Source organism: Leucoraja erinacea, chromosome 11 (assembly GCF_028641065.1).
Source record: "Leucoraja erinacea ecotype New England chromosome 11, Leri_hhj_1, whole genome shotgun sequence".
NCBI classification, from domain to species: Eukaryota; Metazoa; Chordata; class Chondrichthyes; order Rajiformes; family Rajidae; genus Leucoraja; species Leucoraja erinaceus.
The window spans coordinates 23,081,720-23,102,302 of record NC_073387.1 but is presented as its reverse complement, the minus strand read 5'-3'; the positions used below and the strand labels follow the sequence as shown (position 1 = coordinate 23,102,302).

Below are 20,583 nucleotides of genomic sequence, written 5' to 3'. Positions count from 1 at the left end.
TAGACAGGGTGGATGGACAGATTTTCACCCAGGGTAACATAGAAAATAGGTGCAGTAGGCCATTCAGCCCTTCGAGCCTGCACCGCCATTTGATATGATCATGGCTGATCATCCAACTCAGTATCCCATCCCTGCCTTCTCTCCATACCCCCTGATCCCTTTAGCCACAAGGGCCACATCTAACTCCCTCTTAAATATAGCCAATTAACTGGCCTCAACTACCTTCTGTGGCAGAGAATTCCACAGATTCACCACTCTCTGTGTAAAAAATGATTTTCTCATCTCGGTCCTAAAAGACTTCCCTCTTATCCTTAAACTGTGACCCCTAGTTCTGGACTTCCCCAACATCGGGAACAATCTTCCTGCATCTAACCTGTCCAACCCCTTAAGAATTTTGTAAGTTTCTATAAGATCCCCCCTCAATCTTCTAAATTCTAGCGTGTACAAGCCAAGTCTATCCAGTCTTTCTCCATATGAAAGTCCTGCCATCCCAGGAATCAGTCTGGTGAACCTTCTCTATACTCCCTCTATGGCAAGAATGTCTTTCCCCAGATTAGGAGACCAAAACTGTGCGCAATACTCCAGGTGTGGTCTCACCAAGACCCTGTACAACTGCAGTAGAACCTCCCTGCTCTTATACTCAAATCCAATTACAATGAATGGAGTATTTTATCCAGGGTAGAAAAACCTGACATCATGTACAACATGGACAATGTGGGCTGAAGGGCCTGCTCCTGTGCTGCACTATGTTCTATGAGAGGTGTCACGGTATGTTTGGAACAAGGAATGTTCACCTTAACCAACAAAGTCGGGATGCATCGCAACATGATTTGGGAATAGCAAGATCACAAGAAACTGCAGAGTATTGTGGACGCAGCCCAGACCATAACACAAACCAACCTGCTTTCCATTCATCCCATCTACACTTCACACTGCCTCGGCAAGGCCACCAGCATAATCAAGGACCAGTCTCACCCCGGTCACTCCCTCTTCTCCCCTCTCACATCAGGCAAGAGGTATGAAAATGCATAGCTCCAGATTCAGGGACAGTTTCTTCAGGCAACTGAACTACCCTACCAACAACTAGAGAGCGGTCCTGTCCACCCATCTACCTCAATGGAGACCCTCGGCCTATCTTTGATCAGTCTTTACTGGGCTTTATCTTGCACTAAATGTTATTCCTTTTATTCTGTACCTGTACGCTGTGAACGGTTCGATTGCAACCGTGTATAGTCTTTCCGCTGACTGAATAGCAGGCAACAAAAAAGCTTTTCACTGTGTCCCAGTACACATGACAATAACAATAAACGTAACTAAACTGAACTGAACTCTCAGGCACGTGCGTCAAGTGTGTCATCTGTACCAGGAGAGGAACAATGACATTCTTGCTTGCTGCAACTTTACAGGCCCATTAATGCACCAACACAACAGATACAGGGTCTTGACATGAAACGTAGACCATCTCTCCGTCTCCACAGATGCAAGTCTTTGTTTTCAAGAGATTGAAAGAATCTTGATTAGTAACGGCGTCAAAGGTTATGGGGAGATGGCAGGAAAATGGGGATGAGAGGGAAAGATAGATCAGTCATGATGGAGTGGCAGAGCAGACTCAAAGGGCTGAATGGCCTCATCCTATGTCTTATGCCCGACCCACTGATGTTTCTCCAGCCGTTTGATTATGGCCCCAGGTTCCAGCATCTGCAGTCATTTGTTTCCAAAGATATGGACGTTGGTAAGTTCATCAGCCGCCGGAACTTGCCCCTAGTGTGTGTAGGCAAAGTATGGAAGATGGTGGGAGGGGGAGTTGATGGAAGTGTGGGGGAAACACTAGAGTGCATGCCTTAATGGTGAGAGAGGCTTGTAACACTAAACTAAACTAAGACAGGCCTAGCTGGGGTCCAAGGCAGTCAAAATTCCCTTTACTACAGCCTGGGATTAGTGGGATGACCGAAGGATGATTGAAACACCGTGGTCAAAGTGGAAAGGGGTTTCAAGAGGCCTGGGAACGCTAGAGGTGATGGAGTTAATGTCAGTCCTGTCAAGCTACCAAGAGTCATTGTGCTTGGGTGGGTGTGGATTGTACTGGGAGTGTCGTTTGAGCATTGTGTCCAGTTCTAAATGTCACACCATGGGAAGGATGTGATTAAACTGCGGAGGGTGGGACTGTTTTCTCTGGAGCAAAGGAGGCTGAGAGTTGTTTATGGTTAGAGATACAACATGGAAACAGGCCCTTCGGCCCACCGAGTCCATGCCAACCATCGATCACCCGTTCACTATTGTTCTATGTTATCACACTTTCTCATCCACTCCCTACACACTTGGGGCAATTTACAGAAGCCATTTAACCCACAAACCTGCACATCTTGGGGAAGTGGGAAGAAACCCACGTGGTCACAGGGAGAACATCAAACTCCGTACAGACAGCACCCGTGGTCAGGTTGGAACCCGGGTCCCTGGTGCTATGAGGCAGCGGCCAGTGTACACAGTCATGATCTTGTTCCAAAGTTAGGGATGTGTGAAAGACTAAAGGTCGTAGGTTGCAGGTGAGAGGGGGAAAGATTTAATAGGAATCTGAGTGGCAATGTTTTCACAAACACGCTGGTTAAAATAGAGCTGCCAGAGGAGGTAGTTGAGGCAGGTTTCATAACTACATTTAATAGACTTTTGGACAGGTACATTGATGGGAAAGGTTTAAAGGGATGTGAGCCAAATGCAGGCTGTGACCATAAAACCGCAGGCTTTTTGTAAATCCCCACCTGGTGCTCCAATGTTCTTTAGGGCTAGAAAATCCCGCACCTGGTGTGACTGACACACAAACCAACTTCCCTTCCGTTGACTCCATCTACACTTCACGCTGCCGCGGCAAGGCCAGCAGCATAATCAAGGACCAGTATCACCCCCGGTCACTTGCGTCTCTCATCAGGCAAGAGGTACAGAAGTGTGAAAACGCACACCTCCAGATTCAGGGACAGTTTCTTCCCAGGCAACTGAACCATCCTATCACCAACTTGAGAGCACTCCTGACCTTCCATCTGCCTCTTTAGAGATCTTGGACTATCTTTAATTGGACCTTACTGGGCTTTATCTTGCATTTAACATTATTCAACTTCTTCCCTTTATCCTGTATCTGTACACTGTGGATGGCTCGGTTGTAATCATGTATTGTCTTTCCACTGACTGGATAGCACGCAACAAAAGTTTTACACTGTACCTTGGTACACGTGACAATAAACTAAGATCAAACTCAAACTTATATCTCCAGTAGTGGTGAATCAGACAGTACCCTGGCTATGGAAGGACCAGTCAGAAGCCTGATAACAGAGGGGAAGAAGCTGTTCCTGGGTCTGGTGGTGCACGCTTTCAAGCTTTTGTACCTTCTGCCAGACAGGAGCGGGGAGAAGAAGGAATGGCCGGGGTGGGACAGGGACAAGTCTGTGATTATGTTGGCTGCTTTCCCGAGGCAGCGTGAAGTGTAGATGGAGTCGATGGTGGGGAGTCTGGTCTGCTTGATGGACTGGAGACACTTGGGCAGAACATTCAAAATAATACAGTACAGCACAAGTACAGGCCCTTCGGCCCACAACGTCTAGGTAAGGTTTCGGGACAAATGCAGACTTTAGACTTCAGAGATACAGCGTGGACACAGGTCCTTCAGCACACCGAGTTCACGACAACCAATGATCATCCTGTACTGGATCATCCAAGTCACTGGATGGATTTAAGAGAGAGTTAGATAGAGCTCTAGGGGCTAGTGGAGTCAAGGGATATGGGGAGAAGGCAGGCACGGGTTATTGATAGGGGACGATCAGCCATGATCACAATGAATGGCGGTGCTGGCTCAAAGGGCCGAGTGGCCTCCTCCTGTACCTATTTTCCATGTTTCTATGTTTCTATGTACACAAGCACTATCCTGCACACTAGGGACTGTTTATAATTTTACCAAAGCCAATTAACCTACAAACTTGGACTTCTTTGGAGTGTGGGAGGAAACCAGAGCATCTGGAGGAAACCCACGTGGTCACAGGGAGAACGTACAAACTCCGTACAGACAGCACCCGTAGTCAGGATTGAACAAGGGTCTCTGTTACTGCTGCTCTACCGCTGAGAAGTGTAGATGGAGTCGATGGTGGGGAGTCTGGTCGGTTTGATGGACTGGGCCTCCTGCACAACTCTCTGCAATGTCTTACGGTCTTGAGCAGAGCTGTTTCCCAAACCAAGCTGTGATGCAACGTGACAGACAGTACACTTTCTATGATGCATCTGTTGGTAAGAATTGAGCTGATGGATACAGTTTGGAGAATGAATGGAGATTCAAACTGGTGTCTCTCGTGTGTGGGAGAGTGTTCAGTTTGTGTTTGTTAAACAAACAAGAGGTGTTTTGATTTTCCCGTTCCCAGACAGGGAGAGGGTGTCGCTGCATTCATCTTTCCAAGCGACAGGCTGGGAAAAAATATCCCCTTTTCATTGACGGGAGGGAAACTGCCAAAGAAGATTCCCACTCAGGGGAATCTTGTCTCCACCCGGGAGCCAGAACGTAGAGGAAAGAATGTGTAGGGTGTAGAGAAATAATTCCAGAGGAACAGAGTCAACGGGATTCTGTCCACCGAGCTAGTAGGGATATCAATGGGCCGAATGGATCTTTCTTTTGTTCTGAGAGTCAATGGTGCTTTTGAATCGCTTAAAAAACACTATGACAGGAACATGGATGGTGTTTAGTTTTAGTTTTAGAGATATAGCAAGGCAGCACGCCCTTCGGCCCACCAAGTCCATGCCGACCATCGATCACCCGTTCACACTAGTTCTATGTTACCCAACTTTCTCATCCAATGCCTTCAAACTAGGGTGCAATTTGCAGAAGACCAATTAACCTACAAACCTGCACGTCTTTGGGATGTGGGAGGCAACCGGAGCATCGAGAGAAATCCCATAAAGTCACGGAGAGAACATGCAAACTCTACATGGACAGCGCCCGAAGTCAGGACTGAACCCGGGTCTCCGGCGCTGTGAGGCAGCAGCTCTACCTGATAAAGATTTGGAGAAATATGGGCCAAACACGGGAAAATGGAACTCGTAATGATGGGCATGTTGGCAGCATGAGCCAGTTGGTCTGTTTCTGTGCTGTATGCCTCTGTGATTTTATGAATTTTATTTAGCCCATAAATTCATATTAATGCAGTGATTATTGGGAATAGAAGTTGGGACATTATGTTGCAGACGTACAAGACATCGGTGAGGCCACATGTGAATTATTGTCTTAGGTTTAGGCCACCCTGCTGTAGGAAGGATGTCGTTAAGCTGGAAAGAGTGCAGAGAAAATGTACAAGTATGTTGCCAGGACTCGAGGGCCTGAGGTACAGGGAGAGGTTGGGCAGGCTTGGACTTTATTACTTGGAGTGCAGGAGGCTGAGGGGTGATCTTATGGAGGTGCACAAAATCATGAGGAGAATAGATAGGGTGAATGCACAATCTCTTGCCCTGAGTGGGGAATTGAGAACTGGAGATCACCTGCACGTGCAAAGACACAGACACTGTTGCACTTTTACACACCCAGAGGTAAACACACCAGCACCGACAGTGTTGGGAATTACATACACACATCCTCGCATGCACACACACACACACTCACACACACACACTCACACTCACACACTCACACGTACTCTCACACACACACACACACATTCACATACACACACACACATGCACAAGCACACACATTCACACACTTACATGCATAAGCACACACATTCACACACACTCTCTCACACACACAATTTCACCATCACACACATACACCCTCACACACACTCTCACTCCCGCAGTGTCACATGGACACAGACGCAAACACACCGCCTCTCTCTCGCTCTCTCTCACACATACACCCTCACACACTCTCCCACATTCTCACACATACACTGACGCAGACACACACACAAACACACACACACACATTAAGTTTCTCTCTTTCTCTCTCTCTCTCTCTCTCACACACACACACAAAAATCTCTCACACACACACACACACTCTCTTACACACTCATAGTCACACAGACGCAGACACACACTCACACACGTGTGCGCACACACGCACACACACACACACACACACACACACACACACACACACACACACACACTCGCACACACACACACACACACAGACACACACACACACATCTCTTGCACACTCACACACACACACACACACGCAAACATTTAACACGCACTGTAGGGCACACTCTGTGCACTGTAGGGCATCTCTGTGACCAGGCAGCCTAGGTGGCGGGCAAGAGGAGCGTGGTGTTGAGCCGGGACCTTCACCCGCCAAGGGGCTGCAGTCACTCGGTTGGATCCACGGGAGGATTTGCAAAAACACAGGATGCACAGAGGGAGTTATTCATTTTGTGCAGACACTTCCTTTCAGGAGTGTAGCCCGCTCACTTTGAAATACTACCGGGCCGGGAGAGACTCACATTTGGTATTAATTTGCAAACAGATGTCTGAGATTGTTCACAAAAGGAGCTACTTGTCCGAGTATAAAAGGCAGCACAAAATAAAGGCCGATTTATGTCAGCTTTCATGGTCTCGGGATTTTTTTGCCTGGTGTGTTATTGGGAGGTTCCAACAACCATCTCCACCAATCTACGGATTAAGCCAAGAATCTGTTTCCAATAAATGATCTCCATCTGTGTTTTAATTCATTTCAGGATCTGCACACTGTAGGCAACTATTGCCCATCCCCAATAGCCATTGAGTAGCTTTAGTTTAGAGAGACAAGCCCGTCAGCCCACTGAGTCAGCGCCAACCAGCAATCACCCAAATACACAAGGGCCTGAAGAAGGGTCTCGACCCCAAACGTCACCCATTCCTTCTCTCCAGAGATGCTGCCTGTCTCGCTGAGTTACTCCAGCATTTTGTGTCTCCCAGTACACATAGGTTTAGTTCAGAGATACAGTGTGGAAACAGGCCCTTCAGCCCACCCAGTGTATGCCGACCATCGATCACCCGTTCATACTACCTTGGCTTAGAGATACAGCAGGGATACAGGCCCTTCGGCCCACCGAGTCCATGCCGACCATCGATCACCCCCATACACATTAGTTTAGTTTAGAGATGCAGCATGGAAACAGGCTCTTCAACCCACCGAGTCCGCATCGACCATCGATCCGTTCACACTAGTTCTATGTTATCCCACTCTCTCATCCATTCCATGCAGGAAGCAATTTACAGTTAATTCACCAATTAACCTACAAACCTGCACGTTTTTGAGATGTGGCAGCAAACCGGAGCATCAGGAGAAAACCCAAGCGGTCAAATGGAGAACGTACAAACTCCGTACAGACAGCACCCGAGGTCAGGACCAAACATGGATCTCTGGTGCTGTGAGGCAGCAACTCTACTGCTGCACCACCATGCCGCCCTTGTTCCAGGGGGGACACTGCGGCTATGGTGAGATGGTGCTTCAGTCCCTGCTACAAGATGTGCAAGATCATGAGAGGAATAGATTAGATAAACGCAGTGTCTCTTGCCCAGAGTAGGGGAATCGAGAACTAGAGGACATGGATTTAAAGTTAGAGGGGAGATATTTAATGAGAACCTGAGGGGCAACTTTTTCACACAGAGGCTGGTGGGTGCCAGTTGAGGTAGTTGAGGCAGGTACTGGCGGTAACGACGATGGCGGCTTGTGCAGTCTCAATTCTGGTGAGTTCTGACATGGCTCGCGAGTCCAATGTGAACCACACACTAGCGGGCAGTGGGGGCAGATGAAGGTCACCGCTGGTAGGTTCTGGCCACCAGCCTTCTTCCTCCCCCTGGCTTTGGTAAGTTGCTCTAGGCAGTGGCGCTCCTCGAAGCTGCCGGCTGCTGTTCGCGCTGCTGCGCGCCAGCGTGTTCTGTCGCTAGCGCAGGCTTCCAGTTGCTCAGGCGTAAGACCACGATAGTGGAGATGGTCCGTTACGCAATCTTTGTACAGGAACTATCGCAATGAATATTAACCATTTGGACAGGTGAATTAATAGGAAAGGCAGAGAGGGATATGGGCCAAATGCAGGCAGGTGGGACTGGCGTAGATGGGGCAAGTTGGGCCGATGGGCCTGTTTCCACGCTGAATGACTCAATGAGGGTCTATAAACTGTCAATCACCCACCCTCGTTTGTTAACTGTTTTAAGGGTGGCGCAGCAGTAGAGTTGCCGCTGCACAGCGCCAGGGACCCAGGTTCGATCCCGACTACGGGTGCTGTCTGTACGGAGTTTGTACGTCCTCCCTGTGACCGCGTGGGTTTTTTCCAGGTGCTCCGGTTTCCTCCCACACTCCAATGACGTGCGAGATTGTGGGTTAATTGGCTTCTGGTAATTGTAAATTGCCCGCAGTGTGTAGGATAGTGCTGGTGTGTACGGGACGATCGCTGGTCGATGTGAACCTGTATCTATGCTGCATGTCTAAAACGAAAAACTAAAAAATATACAACTGTGTCATCTATATGGGCCAAAATGACACGGTACCACTGTGAAGAGATAGAATTACACAGAGGCTCCATAAAGTGGGTTGCATTCATGACATTTCAAAGCTCTTTCAGGCTTTTAATGAGAACAGATTAGCAGGTTGGAGAGAAAGTATTGATTGGGGAATCAGGGACTGCGGATGGCATCTGAAGATTAAAGCCTTACTTTTCAGTAGGGAGTTACGAAGCACTTTGTTCGTGCGTTATTTCCATCTGTGTCTCATTGACAGACCCCTATCCAATACTACTATGGGGGGGGAGGGGGAGTCCCACCTCAGATCACCAAATTAGTTTAGTTTAGAGATACAGCGTGGAAACAGGCCCTTCAGCCCACAGAGTCCGCGCCACCCAGCCATCACCCCGTACACTAATAATAATAATAATAATAATACATTTTCTTTGCGGGCGCCTTTCAAAGTCTCAACGACCCCTTACAGAAATTAACAAGAGAGAAAAAACATATAGTCGGAGTAAAATAAATAATAAGGACATCACCAGTACACAAATTAAAGACAGAAATCGCTCCAAAGACAAAATATCAAAAACACAATGTGAAGAGAGAGCAGCGGCAGCTAAACCGCGCTAGCGTCCACTCTCCCTTCTGACAGCCATCTTGGACACAGACTAACATATTAACTTACACACACAAAAAAAAATAATCAACCCCCCACAATGGTTACCACTGTGGGGGAAGGCACAATGTCCAGTCCCCATCCCCAGTTCTCCCAAAGTCAGGCCTATTGAGGCCTCCGCTATTGCCTCTTCGGAGGCCCGATGTTCCTGACCGGGTGCTGTTGCCCCGGGGTCGGGAGAGTCCTCTCAGCGGCTGGGCCACTGGCCGGGGGACCACCTGGAACCGGCCGCGCCGGTTCCTCCCAGCTCCTGTGTTAGAGTCGCACCGCCGCCCGCTTCCGAAGCCCGACAAGACCCGCATGGCCGCGCCGGTTTGCGGCCAGCTCCCCGGCTCCCGCGTCGATCCAGCGCGGCGTCGGCGCCGCTCCACGATAGCGCTCCGCGCTCCGCCGCCCCGAAGCCGAGGTGCTGTGCGGTCCCTCCAGCGCGCTCACACGCCCGCTCCACGAGGACGGTCGAGCTCCAGCGCGAGAAAAAGCTGCCTCACCCCAGGCACCTAGAAATGTTGTTACCATCGCCCCACTCCGCTCCACGATAGCGCTCCAGCGCTGTGCCGCCACCGAAGCCGAGGTGCTCCTCTGGGCGGTCCGGAGCAAACCCGGAGCAAACCCATGGAGCACCCGGAGCAACCCATGCAGTCGCAAGGAGAAGGTACGAACTCCGTACAGACAGCACCAAGGACAGTGGTCAGAATCAAACCCAGGTCTCTGGTGCTGTGAGGCAGCAACTCTACTGCTGCACCACTGTGCCACCCCTTCTATGCACTACACTGTAGGAAAGAATGTAATTGGAACAACGTTGTCAAAGGGGAAAGGGGTTTCAAGAGGCCTGGGAACGCTAGAGGTGATGGAGTTAACGTCAGTACTGTCCAGCTACCGAGAGTCATTGTGCTTGGGTGGGTGTGGATTGTACTGGGAGTGTAGATTGAGCATTGTGTCCAGTACTGATTGTCACACCATGGGAAGGATGTGATTAAACTGCGGAGGGTGGGACTGTTTTCTCTGGAGCAAAGGAGGCTGAGAGATGGACACAAAGTGTTGGAGTAACAGCACGTCAGGCAACCTCTCTGGAGAACAAGGATAGGTGACGTTTTGGGTCGAGACCCTTCTTCAGACTGATGATCTGACGGTTTCTACATGGTATATAAGATCATGGAAAAAGAGAATTTCACTGTACATTGGTACACGTGAGAATGAAATACACCATAGAAGCATTGCGGAATTAAAATTAACTGAGGGCCAGGAACGATCAGGAAACAACAACAGTTAGTGTTACGTCATTGGATCTGTTTCTGATCGTGGAAAGACAGGATCTTGAGCAGAAACGTCACCTATCCACATTCTGCTCATGCTGATCCAGAGATGCTGCCTGACCTGCCGAGTTACTCCAGCATTTTATGTCCTTTTCTTGCGCACAGAAAATTACCAGCGCACAGAAATGCTCGGGGCACGGGCGGCACAGTGGCGCAGCGATGGACTTGTTGCCTCATGGCGCCAGAGACCCAGGTTCGATCCTGACTACAGGTGCTGTCTGTATGGAGTTTGTGCGTTCTACCCGTGACCGTGTAGGTTTTCTCCGGGTGCTCTGGTTTCTTCCCAACACTCCAAAGAGGTACAGGTTTGTAGGTTAATTGGCTTCTGTAAAATTGTAACTTTTAGGAAAGTGCTAATGTTAACCGCTGGTTACCACGGACTTGGTGGGCCGAAGGGCCTGTTTCCATGCTGTATCTCTGAACTAAACTAAACCGTAAAGCCCCTCCATGATGAGGTGGGAGAGACCAAACCCGTCCAAAGGATTGGGGTGAATGTGAATCTGGAGGTGTGCGTTTTCACACTTCGGTGCCTCTTGCATAATGGGAGAGGGGAGAAGAGGGAGTGACCGGGGTGAGACTGATCCTTGATTATGCTGGTGGCCCTGCCGAGGCAGCGTGAAGTGTAGATGGAGTCAATGGAAGGGAGACACAAAATGCTGGAGTAATTCAGTAGAACATTCAGCATCTCTGTAGCGAAGAAATTGGTGATATTTCGGGTGGAGACCCTTCTCCAGACCTTCAACGGAAGGGAGTTTGGTTTATGAGATGGTCTGGGCTGTGTCCACAACTCTCTGCAGTTTCTTGTGGTCTTGGATGGAGCTGTTCCCAAACCATGCTGTGATACATCCCGATAAATGCTTTCTCCACCCTGGAATGAAGGACCATCTCTTCAGAACGAGACAGATTTAACCAAATACTTGACTGCAGTGGGAAGCAAGTCTGATTTAACTTGTTCCGATTTAAAACGGAAAATGTAATGGCAAGAAATGAACAAAGTTTATGTAGAGCCACGTAATTAACTAAGAGAATGAAAATAGAACATTGCTTTGTTTGAAAGTTCTGGCAAACTCTGCTGTATGAGGATATGGATCAGGCACCTCATTAAGACCTACGCCTCTGGGACCCATACACACAGAAAAAACATTTGTTATAAAATATGTCTTGAAGCTTAAATCAATCAGTGTTGTTACCAAGGCTTTTTCCAGCTAGATCTGTCAAATTATTGTTTAGTTTAGTTTGGTTTAGAGATACAGCGCAGAAACAGGCCCTTCGGCCCACTGAGACTGCACCAACCAGCAATCCCCATACATTAGCACTATCCTACACAGTAGGGACAAGTCACAATTTAACCAAAGCCAATTAACCTACAAACCCCCGCATCTTTAGAGTTTGGGAGGAAACCGGAGCACCCGGAAAAAAAACATATGGTCACATGGAGAACGTGAAACTCCGTACAGACAGCACCCGTAGTCAGGATCGAACCTGTGTCTCTGGCGCTGTAAAGCAGCAATTCTACCACTGCGCCACCCTGTTGTGTTCTCACTCAGAGGAATATAGCAGGGAAACAGGCCCTTCAGCCCAACTCACCCATGCCAACCAAGATGCCCCATCTAAGTTAGTCCCATTTGTCTGCATTTGACCCAAATCCCTATCAACCTTTCCTAGACATTGTGGGCTGAAGGGCCTGTACCTGTGCTGTACTGTACTGTACTGTTCTATGTTCTATTCATGTACTGTCCAAGTGTCTCCAGTCCATCACACAGACCAGACTGCCCCCTCCCCCCCCCATCGCCCCCATCTACATTTTACGCTGCCTCGATAAAGCAGCCAACATAATCACAGACTTGTCCCTGTCCCACCCCGGTCATTCCTTCTTCTCCCCGCTCCCGTCCGGCAGAAGGTACAGAAGCTTCAAAGCGAGCGCCACCAGACTCAGGAACAGCTTCTTCCCCTCTGCTGTCAGGCTTCTGAACGGCCCTTCCACAAGCTAAGGTACTGTCAAATTCACCTGTACCCCATTGCGGACATTGGACTTTGTCTCTGGAACTGATGCGCTACAATGCTGAGAACTATATTCTACACTCTGTATCTTCCCCTTTGTTCTACCTATTGTACTTGAGCTTGGTTTGTTGTGTTTAGTATATACTATTATTTGATTTGTTTGAATAGAATGCAAGACAAAGCTTATCACAGTGCCTCGGTACACGTGACAAAATAAACCTATAATTGCCTCCATCACCACCCCTCGCCGTGCGTTTGCGGTACCCACCACTTGCCCCGCACATCTCCTTGAAATCAGTGAATAAGATTCCTGACCCCAAAAGCACTTATCCATATTCTCCAGCGATGCTGCCTGACGCACTGAGTTACTCCAGTTATTTTTAACCGTTTTGTACATCTCCTGTCACATAAGCTGCACCCTCCTTGACTTTTCCAACCTGGGGGGGGGGGGGGGGCAGAAAGGGTTCTGACTTTAGACTTTACTTTAGACTTTAGAAATAGCCCACGGGAACAGGCCCTTGGCCCACAAAGACCGCGTCAACCAGTGACCACCCCAGACACTAGCACTATCCTACACACTGGGGACAATTTTACAATGTTACCGAAGCCAATTAACCTACAAACTTACACGCATTTGGAGTGTGGGAGGAAACTGGAACACCCGGAGAAAACCCACGGGGTCGCAGGGAGAACGTACAAACTCCGTACAGGCAACACCCGGTAGTCAGGATCAAACCCGGGTCTCTGGCGCCGTGAGGCAGCAACTCTACCGCTGCGCCACTGTCTACCCTATAACTGCAAATGGTGGTTTATACCAAATATAAAGCAAGGTGCTGGAGTAACTCAGTGACTCATGCGGCATCTCTGGAGGGAAAAGATCATATTTCTCCAGTGATGCTGCCTGACCCACTGTTACTCCAGTATTTTGTGTCTACCTATGCCAAACGATGGCTCCCGCTGTCTGACAGCAGTTAATTCACCCCTTGAAACACGTTACGCCAAGAAACTCCGCCAAAGACACTGCCCTGACAATTCAAGACAAGTTCTCGCTCGTCCAATATTTTCTTTGCTTCCCCCTTCTTTACCGATTTGACTTCTGAAATCTTGTAACCCGATCTTTGAGAATTCTGAAGCAATTTGCTTTCCAACTAACCAGAGAAAGGCAGAAAAAAAAATATTCCAGCAACTTTGGCAGCTTTAACAAGTTTGATTTTTTACTTCATTTCTCCCCCTCCCCTCCCCTCCCCTCCAGACCTAACTAGGTCAACAAAAGAAATTCTATTTGATTAGGTTTCCTCCCCTCCGCTCTTTCTCCTCCCCGTCTGTGTAAGTGACACGGGGCAGTAGAGACCCAGGCAGCAAGGCAGGAGACTCTCTCCCTCTCTCTCGGTCTCCCCGACCCAAGGTCCTGTCGACGCCGCAGGTAAGACGGACACGATCCGGTCTGTCTGTGTGTCTGGGCTGGGGCAAGGGTTGGGAAACGTCAACGGAGACTTGTTGTCTACACGATGCGAGCAAGCTAGGAGGGGGAGACGCGGCGATCGATGTCCCGGGCCAGAGAGAGACACAGAGAGAGACAGACAGACAGGGAGAGTTTGTAGACCGTTCACCCAGCATTGCTGTTCGGTCCCTTATGCTCATACTAGCCCCTACACAACGCAATCAAGGGAACGGGGCGATATTTCAGGCCGGAGGGAAAAAAACAGACCGCCCACCCGTCATTGCGGATCAGAGCAGAGAGAGACAGACTTTTCGGCCAGTTATACCTATACTAGCCCCCTACACAATGCAAGTATGGAAGGGGAACGGGGCGATGTCTTGGGCCGGAACGAGGGAAAAACAGAGACCGTCCACCCATCAGAGCAGAGGGGAGAGAGAGAGAGAGAGCGAGCAAAAGAGAGACTTCGGCCCGTTATACTCATGCCAGCCCCTCCACAATGCAAGCAAGGGAAGGGGGCGAGGCGATGTGGCGGGCCGGAGAGAAGTAAAAAACAGACTGAGGCCGTCCACCCCTCATTGTAGAGCAGAGGCAGGCTCTTCGGCCTGTTTTAGCTATACTAGCCCCCTACATAATGCTGGCAATGGAGGGAGGGGACGGTACTATGTACGGGCCCGACAGAGAGAGATAGAGAGAGGGAGAACCCGTCTACCCATCATTGCAAAGAAAGAGGAGAAAGAGTGAGGCCATTCGGCCTGTTTACGCTATACTAGCCCTTATACAATGCCAGAAATGGAAGGGGGACGGGCAATCTCATAGGCTAGAGAGAGGGGGAAGCAGACTTTAGAGAGACAGTCCACCCTTCACTGCCGAGCCGAGGGATGGTCCTTCGGCCCGCCATACCCATGCTAGCCTCCTTCCCCTCAGGGGCCAAAACTTAGCTCGCCGAATAGAATTATTTTCTGCACCGAAAAAAACGGTGCCCCGTGCATCTAATTAATACCCAGTTGGAACCCCCAAAAATGAAGACATTGGGAGACAGAGAGGAGGGAAATACAACTGTTAAGAACTGTTACAGTCCCGCGACGGAGACTTACGATGCTGTTTACCGGCCTGTTTGTGGTCCCCGGAAAGATCTCTCCCTTGGCTCCCCACAGGTGATGGTTGACATGTTGAGAATCCCAGGTTTCCAGGTCTATTGTTGTTGGTTGTTGTTGCTGCTGCTCCTGCCTGTTCAATCCTAGAACGGGCTCTTCGGGCCGAACGGCTCCCCCTCTGCTCCCGTTCAAACTCTCTCCCCCACATCGCGGTGTACAGAGGTTTGTGGCTCAGTCTAGGAGAATGCTGCCTGGATTAGAGGGTGTTAGATACAGGGAGCGGTTGGAGAGGGTGCAGAGGAGGTTTACCAGAATGCTGCCTGGGTTAGCTACAGGGAATTAAATGCAGGGAGAGGTTGGACAGACTTGGATTGTTTTCTCTGGAGAGTTGGAGGTTGCAGGGAGACCAGACAGAAGTATAACTAAAATGATGATAGGGTAGAACTTTTTACCCCAGGGTGGAAATATCAAATACTAGAGATATTAGGACCTAAGTTTAAAGGAGATGTGCGGGGTACGCATTTTTTTATATAGAGGGTGGTGGGTGCCAGGGGTGGTGATGGAGGCAGATACGATAGTGGTGTTTAAGAGGCTTTTGAAAGGCACATGGATATGCTGAGAATGGAGGGATATGGATCAGGTTCAGGCAGAGGAGATTACTTTAATTAGCATCCTGTTCAGCACGGACGTTGTGGGCCGAAGGGCCCCATTCCTGTGCTGTACTGTGCAGCGGTAGAGCTGCTGCCTCACAGCACCAGGAGACCTGGGTTTGAGCCCGACTATGGGTGCTGTCTGTTTGTGGAGTTCGTATGTTCTCCCTGTGACCGCGTGGGTTTTATCCGGGTGCTCCGGTTTCCTCCACAGGCTCGTAGGTTAATTGGCTTTAGTAAAAATTGTAAATGGTCCCTAGTGTGTAGGATAGTGCTGGTGTCAGGGGATCGATGGTCGAGGCAAACTCGGTGAGATGTTGGGCCTGCTTCTGCGCTGTATCCCTAAAGTCTAAAGTCGAACAGGGAGATAAATACCACTTCAGTATGCATCTGTTTTCTATTATCTATTGAGCTCTGAGTGATAATTCTGGTGCTATTAACAATTTTTCCTGCCTTTGAGGAACTGAAAGTAAATGCTAGGAGAGGATGCATTGATTCATGGAGGTGGTTGGACAGACATGTTGGGTCACATCTGTCGAGTGAACTCAACCGAAAACCTTGCAGCATGAATTTTGGAACTGAATGAAACAGAGAAACATAGGTGCAGGAGTAGGCCATTTGGCCCTTCGAGCCAGCACCGCCATTCAATATGATCATGGCTGATCATCTATAATTAGTACCCCAATCCTGCTTTTTCACCACATCCCTTGGTTCCTTTAGCCCTAAGAGCTAAATCTAACACTGCTCTATATCCCTCCCTCCAGCTTTACATTTCACTCCTCCTCTTAGTTTTACTTTAGTTTTAGAGATACAGCGCAGAAATTGGCCCTACGGCGCACCAAGTCCGTGCCGACCAGCGATCACCCCGTAAACTAGCATTATCCTACACACTAGGGACAATTTACAATTATCCCAAGCCAATTAACTTACAAACCTGCATGTCTTTAGAGTGTGGGAGGAAACCGGAGCACCCGGAGAAAACCCACGCAGGTCACAGGGAGAATGTACAAACTCCATACGGACAGCACCCGTAGTCAGGATCGAACCCGGGTCTCTGGCGCTGTAAGGCAGCAACTCTACTGATGCACCACCGAGCCCCCTGATGGGAAAGGGCAGAAGAGGAAGTGACCGGGGTGAGACTGGTCCTTGATATAATCATTACGTTGTCATTAAGTCACGTTTTCATGCAGAGGGTGGTGGGTGTACGGAACGAGCTGCCAGAGGAGATAGCTCAGGCAGGTACTATAACAACATTTAAAAGACATTTGAACAGGTACATAGATATGAAAGGCTTAGAAGGATATGGGCCAAATATCAGCAGGTGGGACTAGTGCAGATGGGCCGAAGGTGCTGTTTCCATGATGCATGACTGATTCTATAAACTCTGTGAATAATTGTAAATGGGATTTGGACAAAACAAGACAAGAGACATTTATTGTCACATACACCAATTGGTACAATGAAATTTGGGGCCACCATACAGCCATACGAATAAAAGAGAAGAACAGAACACGATAGACTTTAACATAAACATCCCCCACACAGCGGAATCAACGTTTCCCACTGTGAGGGAAGGCCCAAAGTTCAGTCAGAGGGGCAGGATAAATAGGGATTCAAAGGGTTAAGGACAATGGGCAGCAGAGTTGTGCAGGGGTAGAGCTACTGCCTTACAGGGCCAGATACCCGGGTTCGATCCTGACTACAGGTGCGGTCTGTACGGAGTTTGTACGTTCTTCCCGTGCCCTATGTGGGGGTTTTTTTTGGGTGCTCCGGTTTCCTCACACACTCCAAAGACGTTGAAGTTTGTAGCTCAATTGTCTTGGTATAAATGCAAATGTAAAAAAGCTATCCCGAGTGGGTGTAGGGCAGTGTTAATGTGCAGGGATCGCTGGGCAGTGCGGAATCGGAGGGCCGAAGGGCCTGCTTCTGCGCTGTATCTCTCAACTAAACTAAACTAGCAGGGAGTGTGGGGCTAAATATAATTGTATTCAAAGATCCGGCATCGTCACAATGGGCTGAATAACCACCTTTTGCCACGTGTCTGCGGTCTGATGCCTCGTAACATGTACAGAACATCACACTTCAAGTCAAGAGTGTGTTTAATTGTCATATGTACCGACACCAGAACAACAAAATACTTACTTGCTGCAGCACAACAGGTCTGGAAACTGTGTGCACATAAATAACATATTAAAGAAAAAATAAAGCTCAATAAATTTAAAGAAAATTATGAGTGCAAAAGAAGCCCAAGGTCCCCAGTAAACCCATGATAGTCAGTAGTTCAAAGTTTAAAACATACCCTCATTCAAAAGGCATTTGGATACACATTTTCCACCAATCTGCTTCACAATAAATCATTCCACATCCCAATGACTGTCTTTGCAAAGGTCTAATTCTCTAAGCTATCTGCCGGCTGATAAAGGTGGATAATCTTTCACTGTTTACTCTCAGTCCGGCTAACATTACCTGTCCTGAATTCCCTCGTAAGCCGACCTTCCCCCTTGTTCAACAACCTGAACGCCCAGGAATGAAGGAGATGACAGAGAGTGGTGGACACTGCCCGGTCCATCGCAGATACTGACCCTCCCCACCTTTGAAGGGGTCTACATGAGGCACTGCCCCAAAACGGCAGCCAGCATCATCAGACACACACCACCTGAGCCACGCTCACATCTCACCGCCACCACCAAGAAGAAGGTACAGGAGCCTGAAAACTGGGATCTCCAGGTTCAAGAACAGTTTCTTCACAACCACTATTAGGCTCTTGAACACTGCACAATGCTAATCTAAACTACAAATACTAACTGTCTTGGTTGCACTGGGGACTGGGCTTTTTTTTTGCACTAATGTTTTATTAATTTATTGAACTTTTTTGTAGTTTATGATGTTATCTATGAGTACTGTGTTTAGGCCTGTTGCCCTGCTGCAAGTAAGGCATTCCTGGTTCTGTTTTCGGTACATTTGACAATTAAACACTCTTGACTCTTAACCCGAATTCCGAAACTAACCATGTACAATTACAACACCTGTTGGAGCGGATCGCGTGGGTTTCCTCCAGGTGCTCTGGTTTCCTGCCACATCCCAAAGACGTGCAGTTTGTAGGTTAATTGATCTGGGCTGTAAATTACCCCGAGTGTATAAGAAGTGGATGAGAAAGTGGGATTACATAGAACTAGTGAGAATGGGTTGGCCTGGACTCAGTGGGCCGAAGGGCCTGTTTCCATGCTGTGTCTTTAAACTAAGCTAAATCAAGATGTCTTCCATTTAACCCATGAAAGCAGTGATGTTGAGACTAGTGTCTGCAAATGGCTTTAATGACTAATCCAGGAATTCATTGCCACAGATGGCGGTGGAGGCCAAGTCATTGGGCATTTTTAAAACAGAGATTGGCGGGTTCTTGATGAGTAGGAGTGTCAATCATTACGGGGATAAGGCAGGAGAATGGGGTTGAGAGGGAAAGATTGAACAGCCATGATGAATGGTGGAGTAGACTCGATGGGCCGAATGGCCTAATTCTGCTCCAATGATTTATGACCTTGCGAATCCTCAGTAAAAAAGGTTTTTAATGAAGTGAAGATGGAGTAGTGAGATCTCCATTGACAGGGAGTTGTGGCGATGAATGAGTTAAGGGTGGATCTGGAAGAGACATGTCACTAAGCGAGCCAAATAATTTGTAGTTCTGGAAATAGTTGATTAACACAGCAAGGAATAGCAGCGGTTTGGGTCCAGAAGGGACAGCATCTTCTGAGAATGAGGGTCTTGCCCGACAGAATCTCTCATCTCATAGAGAGTGTGTGGGTGGGGAACAAGTCAGTACTCAAGGGCCTGAGCTATAGGGAGAGGTTGGGCAGACTCGGACTTTACTCCTTGCAGCTCTATAAGGTGATCTTATAAAGGTGTATAAAATCATGAGGGAATAGATTGGGTGAATGGACTCTTTAACCCGGAGTGGAGGACAAGAATCTGAGGACATAGTTTAGTTTATTGTCTCATGTACCGAGGAACAGAGAAAAGCTATTTGTTGAGCGCTGTCCAGTCAGCGGAAAGACTATACATGATTACAGTCAAACCGTCCACAATGTACAGATACAGGATAAAGGGAATAATGTTTAGTGTAAGGGAAAGTCCGATTAAAGATAGATTTAAGGTGAGGGTGGAAAGATTTAATAGGAACCTGAGCAGCAACGTTTTCACGCAGAGGGTGGTAGGTCTATGGAATGAGCCGCCAGAGGAGATAGTTTACTTTAATTTCCTTTAGAGGTACAGCACGGAAACAAGCCCTTCGGCCCACCGAGTCCGTGCCGGCCAGCAATCACCCCGTACATTTGCAACATCCCACACTCTAGAGAGAGTTTACAATTTTACTGAAGCCAATTGACCTACAAATCTGTACGTCTTTGGAATGTGGTAGAAAACCCACGTCAGGTCACAAGGAGATTGTATCAACTCTAGACAGACAACATCCATAGTCAGTATTGATCCCGGGTCTCTAGAGCTGTAAGGCAGCAACTCTATCACTGCGCCACCATGCCGCCCCAGTTGAGGCAGGTACTATCACAACATTTAAGAAACTGTTGGACACGGACCTGGATAGGACAAGTATAGAGGGAGATGGGTCAAACACTGGCAGGTGAGGCAGTATAGATAGGGCATGTTGGCCAGCATAGGCAAATAGGGCCAAAAGGTATTTTTCCACACTGCCTGACTCTGACTCTAAACGCATCTAAACTTCTATAGATGCACCATAGCTTTGATTTGTTTTTTTTCATACCTTGCATTCATTTGTTCTTAGTACATTTTCATAGTTCTAGTTTCCCTCTCCCATGGTTCTCAGTCTGAAGAAGGGTCTCAACCCGAAACATCACCTTTTCCTTTTCTCCAGAGATGCTGGCCGACCTACTGATTTACTCCAGCATTTTGTATCTATCTTCAGGGTAAACCACCATCTGCA

The 20,583-nt window shown here is 48.4% G+C and overlaps 1 protein-coding gene across 1 annotated transcript in view; it reads left to right on the top strand.

Moving 5' to 3' along the window:
• The first annotated feature begins 13,751 nt into the window (after positions 1-13,751).
• Positions 13,752-20,583, top strand: part of LOC129701564 (synaptopodin-2) — a 42,817-nt gene continuing 35,985 nt past the window's right edge. The window contains exon 1 of the mRNA XM_055642820.1: positions 13,752-13,870. The gene's annotated coding sequence lies outside the window, so the exon portion shown is untranslated. The remainder of the gene's footprint in view (positions 13,871-20,583) is intronic.